We start from the raw sequence: 19,627 nt of genomic DNA on the forward strand, positions 1-19,627 counted from the left end.
GCAAGACTAAAATACACACTAATCTCACATGACAGGTACACAACTACAGTTATACAGGCATATACACATATATACACACACATGCACACAGAAGACAGTGCTATAACAAAGCAGACATAAGACAGCAAGATAAGACAGAGGGACACAAGACAGCAACTACAGAGGCACAAAAAAGATCAAGGCACAGACAAAAACACTGATAGGCAGAAGTAGAGACGCACACAGAACAGAGACACATACAGAGGCACACAACTCAAAGACAGCTACAGACATGCAGAACAGAATGACAGACTGCAGAGGCACCCAAGACAGTCATGGGATGTACATATAGAAAAGGCTGCAGACACACACACATGACATACAGGAGAAAGTCATGGGGATTACAGAGAATGAACCAGACAGACTCAAACCCAAAGAGGATCAGGTGGAGACAAAAAAGCACACAGATGACGGGCACTAGAGTGACATTTATCTAGAGTGTGCAGTTAGCTCCTTAGATTATCAGATTCCTGCCACGTTTATTATGCCTTATGAGCAGTTTTGATTCTTACTCTACTTCAAGCTGTCTTTGCCTCATCATGAATTCTCCTCCTCATTATTGTCAACTCAACAAATCCTGCCTCTCCAACCTGTACTTGCTTCAGCAAATCTTGCTGCTTTTTTTGTCCTCATTCTCCTACTTGGTCCTACCTTCCAAAGTAACCAAAATCAGACTGAATACATAGCACAATATTATACAAGCCAGGCTAAGGTACAACCTGAAATTTACTGACGAATAGCATTCTACTGGACAAGGCAATATGTGCACATACCTGTCGTTTTACTGGTATACTAAGAAATTTCTTCCAGACAAAGTCATCAATGAGGCTGCTGTTTGAAAAACCTTGTCTCACTTCATGCTCAGTTGAGAGCCCAGCTAAGCCTGAAAGTTTCTGCTGACTCATTGGACGTAGGTATGAGTCAGTTTCAGTTTAATAAAGCTGGATTCTACAGTAGCTCCTGTAACAGGTGCAGTCAAATAAATGCTGAGTGAAATGTAAGTATTAGTATAGCTGTCCTATAACTGGTTGTAAATGAGGATAACAGTCAATGGTAACAATTCATTATCCAGCTTTCAGGAACAGCTTTTCAGTTAGTGACCAAGGTCATAGTCAGTGGATACTTGTCCTGTCTGTCAAATTGTTCTTTCAGAGCCTTGCACTGTTGGATCAAGGTGTTTTCCATAACTTCACTCATGGCTTTAATATTTGATAAAAATCTAAAGGCCTTATCAGACTCTGAAAGCTACTCAGACTGGTCAGTAAATGTCAGTACTGTCGTATCGCAGCAGCAGACTGAAAAACGGCATGTAGTTTTACCTTTGGGTCCTGTACTATCTCATCCTCACCTTCTTAGTCAAAGAAACACTTTACTGTCCTCTGCCTCATTGCCTGATATGTGGTACTAACACCCAATTCTTCTGCTGTTTTGGTGGCTTTATCCATGTCATGTTGAAATCTTTTCTTTCTGTAGTTCCTCAACAAGTCCATTGTCGACAACAGCACTTTGACACATGTAGAAATATCAGTGATGGACTCAGCAGCACGTTGCTTGTATGATTTATCTCTTTCAGCACATCGTACCAAACCACTTAGCTTACAATTTAATGATATGCCATAAGTTCTGAGCATGGTCCCATTGTATGTTACAGCATTACGTGTACATAAAGCTTCATCTCCCTGCTGTAATGCTCCCTCGACTCCCTTCAACTGAGACCATACTGCCTTGATAGAATCGACCCTGCATTCTCAGTCACAGACAGTGGCTTCACAGTAACAGTTGTCTTATTTCAAAATCTATCATCAGGTAGTTCATGCTGAACATCATCATCTTTCGGCTTTTCCCACTAGGGGTCGCCACAGTGGGTCATCTCTTTCCATTTCTTCCTATCCTCTGCATCTTGCTCTGTCACACCAACCACCTGCATGTCCTCTCTCACCACGTCCATAAACCTTATCTTAGGCCTTCTTCTTTTCCTCTTACCTGGCAGCTCCATCCTTAGCATCTTTTTCCCAATATACCCATCATCCCTCCTCAGCCCATGTCCAAACCAACGCAATCTCGTCTCTCTTGCTTTGTCTCCAAACTGTCCAACATGAGCTGACCCTGTAATATACTGATTCGTAATCCTATCCATCCTAGTTACACCGAGTGCAAATCGTAACATCTTTAACTCTGCCACATCCAGCTCTGACTCCTGCCTTTTTGTCAATGCCACTGTCTCCAACCCATATAACATAGCTAGTCTCACTACTGTCTTGTAGACCTTCCCTTTCACTCTTACTGGTACCCATCTGTCACAAATCACTCCTGACACTTTTCTCCACCCATTCCATCCTGCCTGTACTCTCTTCTTCACCTCTCTTCCACATTCACCATTACTCTGAACTGTTGATCCCAAGTACTTAAACTTGTCCACCTTTACCAACTCTCCTCCTTGCATCCTCACCATTCCTCTACCCTCCCTCTCATTTACACACACATATTCTGTCTTAGCCCTGCTGACCTTCATTCCTCTGCTCTCTAGAGCATATCTCCATCTCTCCAGAGTCTCCTCAACCTGATTCCTACTCTCACTACAGATCACAATGTCATCTGCAAACATCATAGTCTGAACAGAGTACATAAATATTCTGAATGCATCAAAAGAAAGACATTGTAGTGATGAATGCACTTCATTAAGTATAAGATTTCAATTGTGGCAGTCATGTGGCACATAAAATGCCTTTGAATTCATCTATTTATCCTGCCATGCAGTCCAGCTCATTTCCTTTTCATATTGCTGTCATTGTCAAATCCTTGTCTTCAGCTGTAATTAATCTCGAGTTGCTGATGTTGCATAGTCTGAAGAAATTCATCTGTAAGTTATTTAAGAATCTGAAAACGTACATCTGTAAGTCCTGATCTGGTAGCACTGTTCACTGGCACACATCTTCATCTGTAAGTCCTGATCTGGTAGTACCATTCACAGGCACACATCTCCATCTGTAAGTCCTGATCTGGTAGTACCATTCACAGGCACACATCTCCATCTGTAAGTCCTGATCTGGTAGTACCATTCACAGGCGCACATCTCCATCTGTAAGTCCTGATCTGGTAGTACCATTCACAGGCGCACATCTCCATCTGTAAGTCCTGATCTGGTAGTACCATTCACAGGAACACATCTCCATCTGTAAGTCCTGATCTGGTAGTACCATTCACAGGCGCACATCTCCATCTGTAAGTCCTGATCTGGTATTACCATTCACAGGCACACATCTCCATCTGTAAGTCCTGATCTGGTATTACCATTCACAGGCACACATCTCCATCTGTAAGTTCTGATTTGGTAGTACCATTCACAGGCACACATCTCCATCTGTAAGTCCTGATCTGGTATTACCATTCACAGGCACACTTCTCCATCTGTAAGTCCTGATCTGGTATTACCATTCACAGGCGCACATCTCCATCTGTAAGTCCTGATCTGGTAGTACCATTCACAGGCACACATCTCCATCTGTAAGTCCTGATCTGGTAGAACCATTCACAGGCGCACATCTCCATCTGTAAGTCCTGATCTGGTAGTACCATTCACAGGCACACATCTCCATCTGTAAATCCTGATCTGGTAGTACCATTCACAGGCACACATCTCCATCTGTAAGTCCTGATCTGGTAGTACCATTCACAGGCACACATCTCCATCTGTAAGTCCTGATCTGGTAGTACTATTCACAGGCACACATATGAGAAAGTGTTGCACAGCTGTGGCTGCAGTCCTTGAAACAGCAACATACCTGACTCCTACAGCCATTTGTTCCAGATTGCTGATGTCTGGCATACAATCAAGAATCACTGACAAGTACCTGGCATCCTTCACCTTCCCTACATTGATCCTCAAAGTAGCATTTGAGATCAGCTGTATAATTTCATCTTGTATGTCCTTCCCAAGGTAATTATCCATAACGTCTTTATTTTTAATTTGATGCAAATGTTCAGCCATGAGAGAATCAAACTGTGACAAAAGCTGCACTTTCCCTAAGATATTGCCATTCCCTTGGGTGTACAGTGTGTCACACATCCCATGGAATTCCATGTTACATTCTTCCAGGTACTGGACACCAGATCTAATGCATTCTAACACACCAAGCCATTGAGTAACTTCTTTTTCAACTAGTGCTTGTCTCCTATCATCCATTGTCTGCCTACTCTTAGTCAGTTGTCCAGATCTTTCCACTTAAGCATGCATGCTGCATGCTCTGGTGCTCAATCATGGCTGTTGTAAAGCTTTGGACTTGTCTATCCATGGTCTTCAAGTACCTTGACCAGAGGAGGTAGTTATAATGTCCAAACAATTTGCATAGAAAGCAAAATAGTGCACCTTTTAAGAGAGAATAAGTCAACGGAGTCCATTTTGCAGTCTCCGTTATGCAGCATGTAGAAATAGTTATCTGATAGGAATCATCTTTTCTGTTAATTAATTTGGAACTGTGGCAACACCACTTGCACAGATCCATGCCAGATGGCAGCTACCCTAAAATCATTGCTTATCAAGTCTCGCCAAGTTTCTTGATCCTTAAATGAGACACCTGACCCTTTCTGCATGCCACAGGCCACATCTGTTGTCACTACAAAAGTATCTGCTGCTTCTATATCAGAATTTGGTAATCCTGCCAGGACTTCTAAAACAGAACCTTCAGATGTTGACATAATTTCTTCCATGGGGGTAGCAGTAGGTTCACAGGAGGTAGCCTGTGGTGTGGCTACAACACAGTGGGCACTTTTTATGGTAATCAGAAAAACTGGAATCACAGTGGGCAGGTTGTACTGCAGAACCACTGTGTTCTACTGCAGGTAGATTTTTTTGCTGCTTATTGCTTTGATGACCCACAGAAGAATGTCCTAATGAGACTGCTGTCTTTGCCTCCTCATACCTCTGCTGCAGCACATGACAAATATGTGCACTTCATTTCTTATGGGGAATGGAAGTGAAGCAGAATTACTCCTTATTGTACGTTAGGTCTTTTTGTCATCTTAGTAAAAATCACCACTTTCTTTGCTTTGCCATTGCCACATTACACCTACTGAAAATGTGCGAGGTATTAGACATGAACAGACTAGCAGTGTGAACATTTATTCTGAGGGTGACTTCATTTGCCAGATTACATCCATTACAATAAAGTTCCATGTGACAACAGTGGAATTGTTACCTGACAGATTTACTTGATATACCCACAAAGGCAAACACACTGAATTCAGAGCTGTACAATAGGCACGCGAGTATTACAAAATGACGCACACCTAATATCGCACATCTGTTTCATTGACATCAGATACCATTGCACCACAGGCAGAAAAACAGAAGAATGACAGTGACCAGTATGCAAAAAAGACTGTAATGCAGGCAAATAATACAACCGAAAAATGGGTTATTTCCAAAAAGTCTTGTAAGTTACTATTCCTGCAGGCACAAAAGAATGAGGATAGATGCTGAAAACACTGATCTTAAGAGCAAGCTGTACAATAGGAAAAACTGAGGAGTATTACAGAATGATATAACTCGCATAATGCATGTCTGTTTCTTCAACATCAGTTACTGCTATACCACAGGCAGAAAAACTGAAGAGTAAGTTGTTTAGTAGGCCAAAAGAACTCAAACACAAAGGCCCAAATTCAGGGGCAGATTTTCAAAATTCTGCGTATAGTTTTGAATGTTGCTAAACAGGTCTTCTATTAGCATTACTTTTCTTAAGGATCACTAAAACTGTAGCATCAGTAAATAGAAAACCACAGTGTGTTAAGGCAAACAAAACTAAGAGTCAAACATCTAAGATGTTCTTTAAGATTCTTCACCTTTCACCCCGTATAACACTTTAAATATTCCTATTGCAAGCTGTCTGGAGCAGGTGTTTCCACCTACCTCACAAACTCTTAGCATAAAAATTCTGGACAAAACCCAAAATAATGGTAGAGTTAAAGGCATAAACTCAGAGTCATAAAAATTTACCCTGATGCTACAACAGGTTGTGCATTAAAATGCATTTTGTGAAAGACAAGAAGTCTGATAATCAAAGCTTTGCTTAAAAAAAATTATGAGGGTTAGACTAAACACAAGCACACATCTATACATTCTACACATGTATTCTCACAATGCCCCTCCAATCTCATCTCTTAGCACTTGAATTCTGGACAAAAGAGTAAAACCAGAAACAGATTTTAGATATTACTCTTAATAACACAGAAGGATGCGAGAATAACTTTTTCATTAGTGTCAGTTTTGTGAAGGATATGAAGTCGGAAACAGAGTGTTTAGTCACTTCAGTCCTCGATATTTTGCAACATCACCGCAATTGTTAAGAAGGACAGACCAGACATAGGCAAAAATCTGAACATTCTGTGCTACTTAAAGGACTCCCATCTCTCAACCTGTTAGCACAGGAAATCTGAAACAAGCCAAATGTAATGGTAGGACAAAGAGACAAATCAGGGACACATTTTTAGTACTGCATTTACAAACATAAAAATCTGGACATTCTACATTCTTTTAGCACAAAGGTGTAAATGAAGCCAAATAAAACTGAAAGGCAAGAGTATAAAATGAGGGGCACATTTTCAATACTGCTTTTACTTCTTCTTTCGGCTTTTCACAGTTAGGGGTCACCACAGCGGATCACCTGTCTGCTCATGATTGGCAGTGGAGTTTTACAGTGTCGAGTTGCCAGCCCAGCACCCAGCCTTCCACAGAAGGTGCACACACATGCACTCACACCTAGGGCCAATTTAGAGTGTCCAGTCCACCTGCTGCATGTCTTTGGGATGTGGGAGGAAACCCACGTGACCACAGGGAGGACATGCAGACTCCGCACAGAAGGCACCCCAGCCGAGGATCGAACCGGAGAACCTCTTGCTGTGAGGCGACAATGCTAACCACTGCACCACCATGGCTGCCCTTCAATACTGCTTTTACAAATGTAACAAAATCAGGATATTCTGCAATAGTTTTACACCCCCCCCCCCATCTTAACCACTTAGCAGAAGAAATCTGCACCAAGATATAAGTAATGATGGGACAAAGACAATCATGGTCACAGTTTTAGTGCTGCATTCACAAAAGTAAAAATCTGCACATTCTGCATTATTCTCACCCCCACCCCCATAACCTCTTAGGACAAAAGGTATAGACAACACCAAATATAACAGAAGGACAAAGAAATAAAATTAGGGAAACATTTTCAATACTTATTTACAAATGCACAAAAATCTGGGCATTCAGCAGCAATCTCAAATCTCTTCCACCCCATGCCCCAAACTCTTAGCACAAGAAATCTGGAAAGCCCAAAAATAATGGTAAGACAAAGGCATAAAATCATATAGTAAGACTGCTTGTACAAACTAATAAAAATACAGTCATTTGTCAGTTTTGTCACAGACAGCCCCTCCCCAACATCTTTCAACCATGTAGCTCAAGAAGTCTGGACAACACTAAAAGTAATGCCAGGACAAACGTGTAACATAAAGAGCACATACATTTTAAATGCAGCTTTAAGAAACTTGCACAAATCTGGACATTTGGCAATATTATCAACCCCCATGACCACCACCACCACTCACCTTCTTAGTCCAAGAATTCTAGACAAAAGCAAAAATGACAACATCCAAGAAAAAACAACAAAAAAACAAAAGCACTTTAAATCAAGTGGGACAATAGCATTATTGAGTAACTGAGTGTTCAGAAAGGGGCATTAATTGAAAAACTGTAATGTATGAATATTATCTCTCTAGAAGGATTAACCAGAACTATGGGTCAGGTTAAAAGGCAGTTGTTCTCATTGTAAAGGAGCATCATCTGAGTAGGTGTTTGGGTTAGGTACATACCTTAATTGCCTACAGCAGACATACCTCAACAACCAAGCAAAACATAGAGTGGGAATGCATCAACAGTGGTACTGGCTGTAACAGTGTAATGCTGACCCGATGCAACACTAAAACCCTGCAATAGCACTTTGTGCTTTGAGTGGCAGGAGTCTACTGGAAGGGTGGCAGAGGTCAATACTACCTTGAAGCTGTATGATAGAGTGAGGTCCTGCTTGGTATAAGTCCTTATATTTTAAGACTAAGCACACAAGACCGGTCAATACAAAAGTGTTAGGAGCACTTTCAGTCACTGGGATAACACCATAGGTCTCAACCTGCTAAGAGTCCAATGTGGAACACAGACCATTGCAATGTGTGATAGACAGCCAAAATGTGGAACTCCCTATTTCGCAATGCACAAAAAAGCATATATTGACCATGGCCTTTCAACCAAAATATACCATTTGTAAGTATTTAATAATGTACACACACACTTGCAGACACAGACATTTACATATACGCACATAGATGTAGAAGCAAAACGACAGTGGCTCACGTATAGAATAACGCAAACACACACACACACACACACACACCATTGTCATAACTCTGAACTGCCCAGAATTTTGCAGAATGCCCAAATATTTGCCTCATATTTTAGGTCTGTTCCTCATAAAGTATGTAGTTTTCTGGAAAATCCCAGAGGAATGACATAATAAGATAGTGATAGAAATTTCAGTTTCAGACATGGTATTCTTCAGAACATGTATGGTAATACAAAACCTGTTCTTTTAGCAACTTTCTGAGTTTATAATAGCAATATCTAAAAAAATTAATAGCAATACCTAACAAGCTCATGGCAAACAAATGGAGCAGTGGGTAATCAGTGCACAATTTGACTTGTTGCAGAGAGCTAGAGTCTAGAGGAAGACCGACAGAGACTGTGGATGTTCAGGAAGTCAGCAATACATAGGTCAGAACGTCTGAACATAATCTGCCTAATAAGTGTTAAATTAAAGACAATTGTGGAGGCATGTTAGAAAGGGAGCTTGATTGTAAGGATAGTTATAGTACAAGTAATCCCTGAAAAGGTATGCATTAAATGTGAGATGCCCTTCTGAAAAAGACAAGCAGAACTTGGAGCAGCATATTTAAACAGCATCTTTGGCTGTAACATTGTAAGAGTACAACGTTGACCAAATGCAGAACTTAAACCCTCAAAGATGCTTTATGCACTGATCAGGCAAGGTGCTTCTACAAAGGTGACAGAATTCCATAGTACCTACGGGTAATGTATCTGGTTCTGTTTGGAAATGCGTCTTCAGCATCTGTGAAAAAGGACATCAGACCTGTATCTTCCAAGGTGGTGGGAGTATTTCTAGCCATCACGGACACACACTTAATATGTAAAGGGGCGCATCAAATGCAAACATCCTTACAGATATTTCTGAAGACTAGAGGCAATGAACTGGACATGATTTTTAATTTGTCTGTGGTTACTCTTCTGTCCTTTGCAGAGTTAAATATTTAACATTGGTGGCAAAATAGTTTTACAGTGCTATGACTTAATTTAGCGAACCATTTGTCTAATATACTTAAGGTTTCATTTTATACACATTGACTTCAAAAAGCCAAATAAATATCAACATTGTCATATTATTGAAATATATATTTTGTGGGAAACTAAGCCTCACGTTTCATGCTCAGCTAATTTTGTTATCCTTTCAGCATTTTTTCTTTCTAAATTCTTTCTTTTTTCTTATTTTTTTTTTCTATGATTAAATGGTTTAGACTTCTGAGTTAGAGTTTTTTAATATGAATTTAGGTGGTCTATGCTGTCATATATTGTTACCATTTGGGGACTTTTCATGCACTGGATATTGTAGAAGCTCATTGACTAAGATAGTTTTGTATTCTGTAACATAACTCTAATCATAAAATTGTATGAATTTGAAATGTAAGTCAGTTGTTTCACATTCCACATACTGAGGCAAAAAGTGGGCTTTAGGGAGACATCATTAAATATTAACATGCATGGTAATTGCTTTTATTGAATCCATTACCTGAAGATCATTATGTAATTATGACTAATTAACATTATACTTAACTGGTAGTCATATCCAGCAGTACAGAAATGCTGCTAAATTTAAATGCTTAATTAATATTTAAATCTCAGTTTATGCAACAATATTATGCTCTTTAAAATTTGCTAAGTGAGCCGCAAATCAGTGATTATTATGTGCATTTATTACTCTTGGTTTATAATTAATATTTTCTTAATATAAAAAAGTTGCAATTAAAGTTCACTGATTTTTTTAATTTGGAAATGTGGCATTGAGTTTATAACTAAATATTGCAAAGTGTCATCATGTTTATTTATTTATTCATTCACTTACTGAATGTGTGTTTAATCCAATGCTGAATTATAGAGTAATGACATCTATGTTGGCACATTATGGGTACGCTTACCTGTAAATGGGGTACTAACTTATCATAGCAGATACACTAATACATAGCACACACATACCTGTGGAGTGACAATATTTTTGACTTTTAGAACTTTATTAATATTTGTGTATTTATTAATTTCCTAATTACCTTCTTAATTAAGCTCAGGGCTGTAGAGGACTCATAGCCTGTCCCAGTCTGTTGCTTGATTTACATAAACACACACACACACACACACACACACACACACACACACACACACACACACACACACACACACACTTTGGAAGATTACCATTTCATATTTCGCATTTATGTGAGATATGTGAGGAAACTAGGACGTGGTAAAAATCCAAGGAACATTTAGGCTGTATACAGAAGTCAAATTATTCAAGAACTTTTTTTTGCCACATTTTTTTTCTCCCTTCACTGTCCTTCACACTTCTAGACAGCACCCTGATACCTGCTGTATCTACTAACATATCTGTCCTTGTCCCCCCCCCCCCCAGATCTTAAGCTGATATGCTGGGGTCAGTCATGGAACTTGACATTGAAGAGCTTGGCTCATCTGAGCTTCTGTTTGGGGGGGTCTTTTTTCTTTATGGCCTACATTTCCCCCCTCCCTTTGCAGACTAAATGGCATGCCCAGGGAAGAGCTTGTAATGGAGAGTTAAGGCATATCGCCCTACCTCCACAACAACTCAGCCATATCTCCAACCTAAATCTCACTTGGGTACACCTGCAAATCTATCATCCCCTGCCTCCACTGGGGATGTTCACATCAAATGCCCACTGGGCCTGCCCATCCTTTCCTACCACTCCTTCAGTCACATGAGTTGCTAATTGAACCCAGGTTACCTGTGTCATAGTCAGGGCTTTATTTCTCTACACCACCAGAGTGACAAATTAGCCAAGAACTTGTACGAAGAACCAAGCTATATGAGACAGCAACTCTAACCATTGTGTCACTGTGTTACCCCTTAAAATCAAAATGAGCCTGCATTATAAATTAAATATTGAAGGTTTGCTTGGTTATAACATCTTCTGTTCCCTTTAAATTCAGATTTAGGCAAGGCTGAGGGAGGTTATTCATAATATATAACATTATTTCAAGTTGCATGTTATTATGTACTTTTATTAGCAGAAAAGCCTCACAATCAGAATCTGCACATATAATCAAATGTTTACTAGCAGGACTCATTCCTGACCCATCATCTCCATATCCATTAACAAATGTCCTTATTATATCTCTCATCTACCTCTCATCCTCCATATTGATGACATGATCATGTACTGATTAAGTCTCTGTTACAAAACCATTCAGTTGTATCTACAATCAGACTTGCATAAGCTCCACCAATGGCTTATAAAGCACTGAAATTATGCTTTTTGGAACTCCACAAACAATTCACCAAACACTTGACTCTTTACCACACCTTTACTTAGACAACCATACTGCAGAAACAGGCTGCACTTTCAGATACCTAGGAATTACGGTTTGATCAATATCTAAGCCTCCATTTCCATATAGGCAGAGTGAAAGCAAACAAACTCCCTCCTTCTCTAGGCCAGAAAGAACTCCCCTTTTCCATCTCAACCAGCCAGAGCAGCCATCAGCAAAGGAGTTCTCCTCTCAGCTAGTATTTGGTCTACCCATTTTCACATTTGCCACAAAGAAAAACATCACCACACTCTAGACAGTCTCCAACACTATCTACCATTTCATTATAAACTCTCCCCTCTACGAGAATCACCATATCACCTTAGAAAAAGCCAACTGGCTACCCATAAAACGAGACTTAATCTACTATTAGGATCTCATCTCTACAAGCTTCTCCACCTCCAGACATTTACTCCCCTTATAGCTAAAATTTATGAAAAAAAACATCCTCACACAATCTGAGACACTACTCACAAGACACACCAACCCTAATTACCCCTTGAATTAAACTCCACAGAACTGTAAATGTATTCTCTTCTCATGCCCCAGCACTGACTCCTCAGGGACTCCTCTGGTGACTGACCATTTCGTGGAGGTCGAGTTCCATATCCTGACTTCCTGCAGCCTACCTGTGCGCTATTTGGCTATCCAATGACTGACATAGGGTTTTACTCCTAGTTTTAAAAGTTTGTGTACAATACCTGAATGGGGAATAGTGTTGAATCCTTTGGCCAGGCCGAGATAGGCAGGGTGTACTATTTTGCCCTCATCCATAGCTTTGGTGACTTTCTTGGAAAAGTCAACCAGGCTGTGTAGGCATGATCTGCTCTTGGCTGAACACTGAAGAAGGCTAGGTTTATAGCCATTGCCAAAACCGGTTTGTTTTTGTATGCCATTATGCTGTTTGGGTAGTTTTTATTAAACTACTCTTTTTTCTTACTCAGTCGACTTGCTGCTGGCTCATTTTTGTTTTCTGCTCTTGACAAAACCAGACTGTGTTGGATACAGCTTCTGAAGGTTTCCTTAGTCTTTATTTATACCCATGATGATTACTTCCATGACCTTACATATATGACACAAGTCAGACTTATGAATATGTTGTTACCCAGATCAGTAGAAGGCCCGCCCTTGTGCAGAGGATTAACTTTTGCAGTCTTCCATTTGCTGGGCATGAAGCCTGTTAGGATGGTAAGGTTGAAAACTGATTTTAGGTAAATGTTTTGTTTGTGATTTAAGTGCTGAAAGTGTTAGATTTCAGCAGTATTTTGCATTAATATGTGTGTGTGTGTGTGTGTGTGTGTGTGTGTGTGTGTGTGTGTGTGTGTGTGTCTGCACATACGTGCAAATATAAGAGAAAGGCAGAGTGTTTGTTTTTGGTTAGAGTTTGATTAACAGCTTAGGTGCAAGACGCATTTAGTTTTGTGGGTGTGAGAGTTTGTGGCATGTGTGTGTATGTGAGCTAAAGGCAAGTGGGTGTGTAAATGTTTGCATGTTAAGCATTAGAATTATGGCTTAGTAAGGGAATATATTTAATACTTGTGTGTTGTTTTGTATGTAGTTTGTGCCAGTGTCTAAGTTGTCTTGTGCAATGGGGGTGGTGGTGTAACGGTAAAGCTTTATGAGCAGTGTGAAGTATAATGTTGTGGTTAGCATGCATTAACAATGTGGATAGCTTTAATGAAGAAAAACAGTGCCCAGGATTAATTTTTCTCCTGTGTTGTTTGTTCTTTTTTTTGTTGCTGTTCTTGATATTTCTTGTTATGTTTGGGTCTGTCTATTATGACGTGTCTCAGTATTTCAACAGAAAGAGCCCAAAGGATGGTATCAGTCCACCTCAGTGGGGATCGAAGGACAGTATGCCTTTATAAGATGGGATGTGCCTCACAAAGTAAAGAGATACTGATACAGCTTTCATGATTAGCCAGGCAATCCCAGGTGGTGATGTTTATAGCAGTGCCACAGCTAATGAGCACAGTTAATTTCTGATTAAGTTATGTTGTGTTAGGAAATGAGAAGTCCAGGGAATAAATAGGCTAAAGTTTCTGCGAAGAGAAGACATTGGTATTTCATTATTGTGCTGAAGAAAGCTGTTGAAATCTTTGTACTAGCCTCATCAGTAGTCTTCTGGATGATGCATAGCTGCATAGTTTTTGGAATTAAATGTTTTCATTATAAATGTGTACTTCAGATTTGGTGCTGTATGACGAATCAAGAGAAAACTCTATATCCTTTATGTTGTCATTTTTGTTAGTAGAAAATATAGTCTTTGAAGGTCTCATTTGAAAATATGAATACGTGAGGAAACCCAAACAATCTGGAAAAGCTAGATGGCACAAACTTTGAAGTAGTATATGTCAGGATCAGAACAAAGTAATGTACAGTGAATTATGTTTTATGGAAGACTTACATTCTGGCAGGGTTTTCCTGTTTTATTGACAAACATGCTAATGTGACCATTTATGACCCCTGTGAAATATTGTTTGTTAAAAGTTAATAGTTATGTTCAGATTTGGAAGAATGAGTGAGTTCTGTTATGTAACTAGGTACACAACCAAATCACATCAGAAGTACTTATTGCAGAGTCCAATATATGTGTAAAATGCTTTAACTGCCCGGCAGTGCTTTGTAAAAAATAAGATACAGTTACGAGAGAGAGAGAGAGAGAGACAAATAAATGTCTTGTCTCAGGACTAAAACAATGGCGACTTGAAAAGTGTCATGATTTAGGATGTGAGAGGATGATAGTATGAAGCTTTAACAAAATCTGTGCTCAATTTAAAATGAAGGGGGGGTAGAGGAAAATAGCTGACATGTACAGCAATCTCCGAATGGAGAAGTGACACTAACATACCAAGTTAAGTTACTAACAAATAAACATCAAAAAGTAAGGTGGGACATGAGCAGAAGGAGAAGGGAAAATGGGCAACTACCCCACTGACAATATGCCTCTAGTCTAAGAGATGATTCGGTTGTTCAGGATATGGGAACATATGTGGACAGTGACCTAACTTTTAACCACCATGTGTCCCTTCTTGTGAGAAAATCTTTCTATATTGCACAGCTTATAAACAATGGGATTGTGTCCAGATCTAGGGATGACTTTACCCTGCTTTTACTCAACCTTCGTTAGGCCAGTCATTGAATATAATGCCCTCTTTGGCATGTATCTGCTCAGATGTATCCAACAACTGGAATGCCCACAGAGATAGCATACTAACATTATACAAGAACTAAACAACCATGTTCTACATGTACCGACTCAAAGCCCTGTCACTATACTCTGTATCCTACAGACTGCTACACACCAAATACCTTGACCTGGCTGAAGCTTTTGACTCAATACCCCACCCAGGCATAAAAGAAAAGCTAAATAAACTCCTGGGACACCTCTTAGATCATTGATCATTTCACAAATAGGATTCAGGCAATAAAAACATAGGAAGTTACCTCCACAAAGAGAACAGTCACCAGTTGAGCCACCCAGCATTCTGGGATGGGACCTCTTCTATTTGGCATCTACTTCTCTAAAAAACAAGCCAATACCAAAAGGCTCTTGCTGACTAAGCTTGCAGATAACCACAAACTTGGAGCAGTCAATGGATCCCCAAATGACTTGGACATTGTCCAGGAATGCTTGGCCCAAATAAATTACTGGTGCCAAAATCTTGGACTGAAGCTAAATGCCAAAAAAAATAATTTTCATATCCTTTGGGATTTCAGCTACCCCTGGGAACTACCACACTGACAGTATTCTCCAAAGTGGTGACCCAGTTGTTCTAAATTTGGGAATTTTATGGACAGCAGCCTAGCTTTCGACCAATATGTGCCCATTGCCAAATGAAAATCCTTCCATATAGCACATCTTATAAGCCAAGGGATTATATTTAGATCTAGGGATGTCATTGTCCCCCTTTACTCAACCCTCATTAGGCCAGTCATTGACTATAATGGCCCTTTGGTATGTATCTGTACAGACATGTGCAACAGCTGTAATACCCACAGAGATAACCTTACTAAATGGATACAAGGCCTTAACACCATGTCCTACATGGACTGACTCAAAGCTATACATCTTACAGACTGCAAGGAGATGACCTATGTCTGGCATAAATGGCATCCTCAGGCCCACAACTGATGGATTTATTACACATCACGTCAAATGGTATAAATACTCAGTTTAGGGATCTAAACTTGTTATGCAACATCAACAGAACAGTTTGGTGAGAGAGGTATAGCTTGTAGAGGATACAACTGTTCTGGAACAGACTTCCATCCACATAAAAAAAAAAATCTCATCCCTGTCCACATTAAAGTGGATCTATGGCTAGGAAACAGAAAATATACCCTATGACTGCCGCTGTACTACTAATGGGCAGAGGCAGCTCCCAAATGATTTATCCCATGCATGGGTCCCCTCAGATTAATGCCAATCTAACTCATAATGGGATAGAGTAATTTTATCACCAAAAGGAAAATGAGCTAGGCTTAAAATTCCCTACAAGGGCAGCTAGTTAATACTAACCTATGAAACTATCTGTGTCTGTGACACCCACGCACACAAACATACACAGAGAAGTCTATGCATCCAGTATCTAACAGAGTATGGTAAAGGGAACAGATTTCAAGATAAGTGATGAAGGCAGTAGCAAAAAAACATTTCCTAACTCTATAGTTCAACATATAAAATGTTTCTACTGCAGACCATCACATATACCATCACATATACCATTTACCATATTTTTCCTGGAGTTTAATGTTTGTTTAGGCTTAATATTCATTTCAAATGACTGTTTTTTTTTTTTCCTGTACTGATTCTTCTGTTGTACTACACTAAATGTAGTAGTAAGAAAGTTGAAAAATTAAGGTTTATACTGAATTATTTAATGTCACTTTGTGGATTTTTTCTGGGGGGGGGGGGGCTAGCTGATATTTCTATTAACCGATTTTGATTTTTCACTTTTAGTAGTTTGATGCTGTGGTTTTGAAGTAGGCGCATCTCATTTTTGTTTTAATTTGAAATTAAGTTTGATTGAGAGAGACTGTGTTTTATTTATATGTTGGATATTAATAGCTAAAGTCTATTTTGTTTTCCCCTGCTTTAACATCGAGATTCAGTGGTTTTTAATAACTGTTTGGGATGGGTGTGTCTCAGATGTTTACTGCTTCAGCTGCTCACAGTAACTTCTTATCACGATTTTAAACCTATCAGTTCAAACTTTTGACAGTTCCTTAAATATTATATCCTTATCCATCCTACCCCAATGCTCCACAATGTTTTATAACCTTCTTAACAAAAGCTTCCAACACCTTATTCCACCTTGACATTTAAGTTCATATTTCAGGTTACCTTCTCCTTACCCATTCACAAATAGAAAACAATGCCCACAGTACTGTTTATCTTGCACATTTTTGCCCAATTTATTATTACTAGTCAGGGGCCGTCATCTAATCCATATCCCCATATTTATATACCTTATCATCTTTGTAACTATTCCTTAAATTTCAACTACTCCCATCATTTACACTTTGTCAATCTTTTAATTCCATTAAATTCCTTAGCCTTAACATCCATTTTTATATGTAATAAATCTTGGGTCTATATTAGAGCATCAATGTTTCAAAACTTCGAATGTTCTAATAATGACCCCTATTCAGCGAAAGCTGAAAACATCGAACATACAGAACAGTGAATTTTTTCCTAGGGAAAAAATTTGTTTTTCCAAAACACATACACATGACATAAGCACACCAAATAAACAGCAATCCACACACACACACACACACACACACACACACACACCTAAAATCTTACACCTAACCCTACACTAAACTGTACACACACCACTAATTATCCACTTACCTTAACCCAAACCCTAACACTAAGGTCCGTCACTATCGCACACTCACCTCACCCGCGCCCTAACCCTAACTCACCTACCCCGCCCTAACCCTCACATCCACACAATCGCACACTTACCTAACCCACGCCCTAACCCTCACATCCACACAATAGCACACATACCTAACCTGCGCCCTAACCCTAAATCATCTAACCCACCCTGACCCTCACGTCCACACAATCGCACACATACCTAACCCGCACCCTAACCCTAACTAACCTAACCCACACTCAATCGCACGCTTACCTGATCCCAACCTGTAACTTTCCACCACAGAGCTGAAAATACCAAAGCAACAGAAACGGACAACTGAATTCTTTCCCTAGGAAGAAATTTGGTTTTATGTTGCTTTGATATTTTCAGCTTTCGCTGAATAGGGGTTGATATTAGAACATTCGAAGTTTTAAAACTTCGATGTTCTAATATAGATCCAAAATCTCAATACTTCATGCATGGATTAACCAGTGTCCCCTGACATTCCAATTTAACTGAAACATGGCTTAAATATTTAATCTCTGATAAAGAACTTGCACTACATAGTTAAAATATCCTTCATGTTGTCCATCTACCCAAACGAGCAGGTGTTATTGTTATATTAGTATCTAGCAATTTTCAAATTATTCCATACCTAAAATTCATGCATTTCTCTGATGCCAAAGACTTAGGAGTCATATGGCACTTAAATAATAAAAAGAAACACATACACATATTGATTTCTAAATAATCCCCAACAAATCCAGTTAACAATCCCATAATTAAAGACATTCTATGCTGCATCTCTGGTAATGCATTCTCTGAATTATTCATACTTGGTGATATCTTCCAGCTGCACTACCTATATCTCCTTCTCTTCATTTAAAGATGTACATTCATCTTCTGTGCCCTACAAACTATCTTTATTCTCTTAACTAATTACTAGCCTTCTAGTCTTAATATCACAATATAGTCAGAAATGATCATTGACTGTAAAAGCAAGCTTATATTCTACCTTTTCATAAAAGTGGTTCATCTACTGACCTTTCAACTCATAGCCATTTTGTATTCCTTCTCAAAGCTCCATGAGAAATGAATACCTAGCCAACTTATAGGTTCATAGATGTTTACGAAGCTAATGATCACAAGGGTCTTTTTAAGTCTATCCATGCATCCCAAATCACTGACAAGTTTTGATACCCTTGATGAGTATAAGCAGGGTTTTGGGAGATGAACCACTTACAGGCTACCTGTATCCATTAGAGACATAGATGCTAAACCAGGGATGAATTTCTGGTTTCCCATCCAGTTGTCTAAGTTGCACTTGAATTGGGTTAAGGAGGAACTCTGCTTCACATGGATGGGGAGCCTTTTCTATAGACATGGTAGTTTCTGGGATATATATACCTATCTGTCCAGCAGGACCCACTTATATCACAGGCAAGGTTTAAGTCTTTAGAATGGATAATTCTGATGTTGTTTATTTTGTGGATATGTAGAGGTCCATCAGAATAGGGTCTGACAATGCCCTATATGCCAGACATAGATCTCCCCTCAAAAGCCTGTAGGAGACAGAATACACGGATAGGGCCTTCAGGCAGTCTGCATATGATATTTTACTTGTGCCCTGTATTCTTTTAGTAAAGAACCTCTGTGGATGTTCCAGTTGTTGGATACGCCTGGTTAGGTACATACCAAAGGGAGCATTGTACTCAATGATATGTCTGATGAATGCCGAATACAGTGGAACAATGACTTCCTTGGACTTAGATGCCATACCTTTTTTATAAGTTGTGCAACATAGAATGATTTCCTCACCACTGTAGACACATGATGGTCAAAGGCTTGATTACTATCTATGTGTGTCCCCAAGTCTCTGACTACTGGGTCAACTCTAAGGGGTGTGTTGTCATCACCTTCTTTTTTAACAGCCTGCTTTCTTAATCTTAGCATGGTTTCCATCTTCTCACAGTACTAGCACTGCTCT

The 19,627-nt window shown here is 39.4% G+C and overlaps 1 long non-coding RNA gene across 1 annotated transcript in view; it reads left to right on the forward strand.

Annotated features, from left to right (window-relative positions):
• The window catches only part of LOC122789956, a 1,068,191-nt gene that overhangs the window by 221,146 nt on the left and 827,418 nt on the right, over positions 1–19,627 (forward strand). The gene's annotated exons all lie outside the window — the stretch shown is intronic.

Source organism: Protopterus annectens, chromosome 15.part0, assembly GCF_019279795.1.
Source record: "Protopterus annectens isolate FY-2018-M chromosome 15.part0, PAN1.0, whole genome shotgun sequence".
NCBI lineage: Eukaryota > Metazoa > Chordata > Ceratodontiformes > Protopteridae > Protopterus > Protopterus annectens.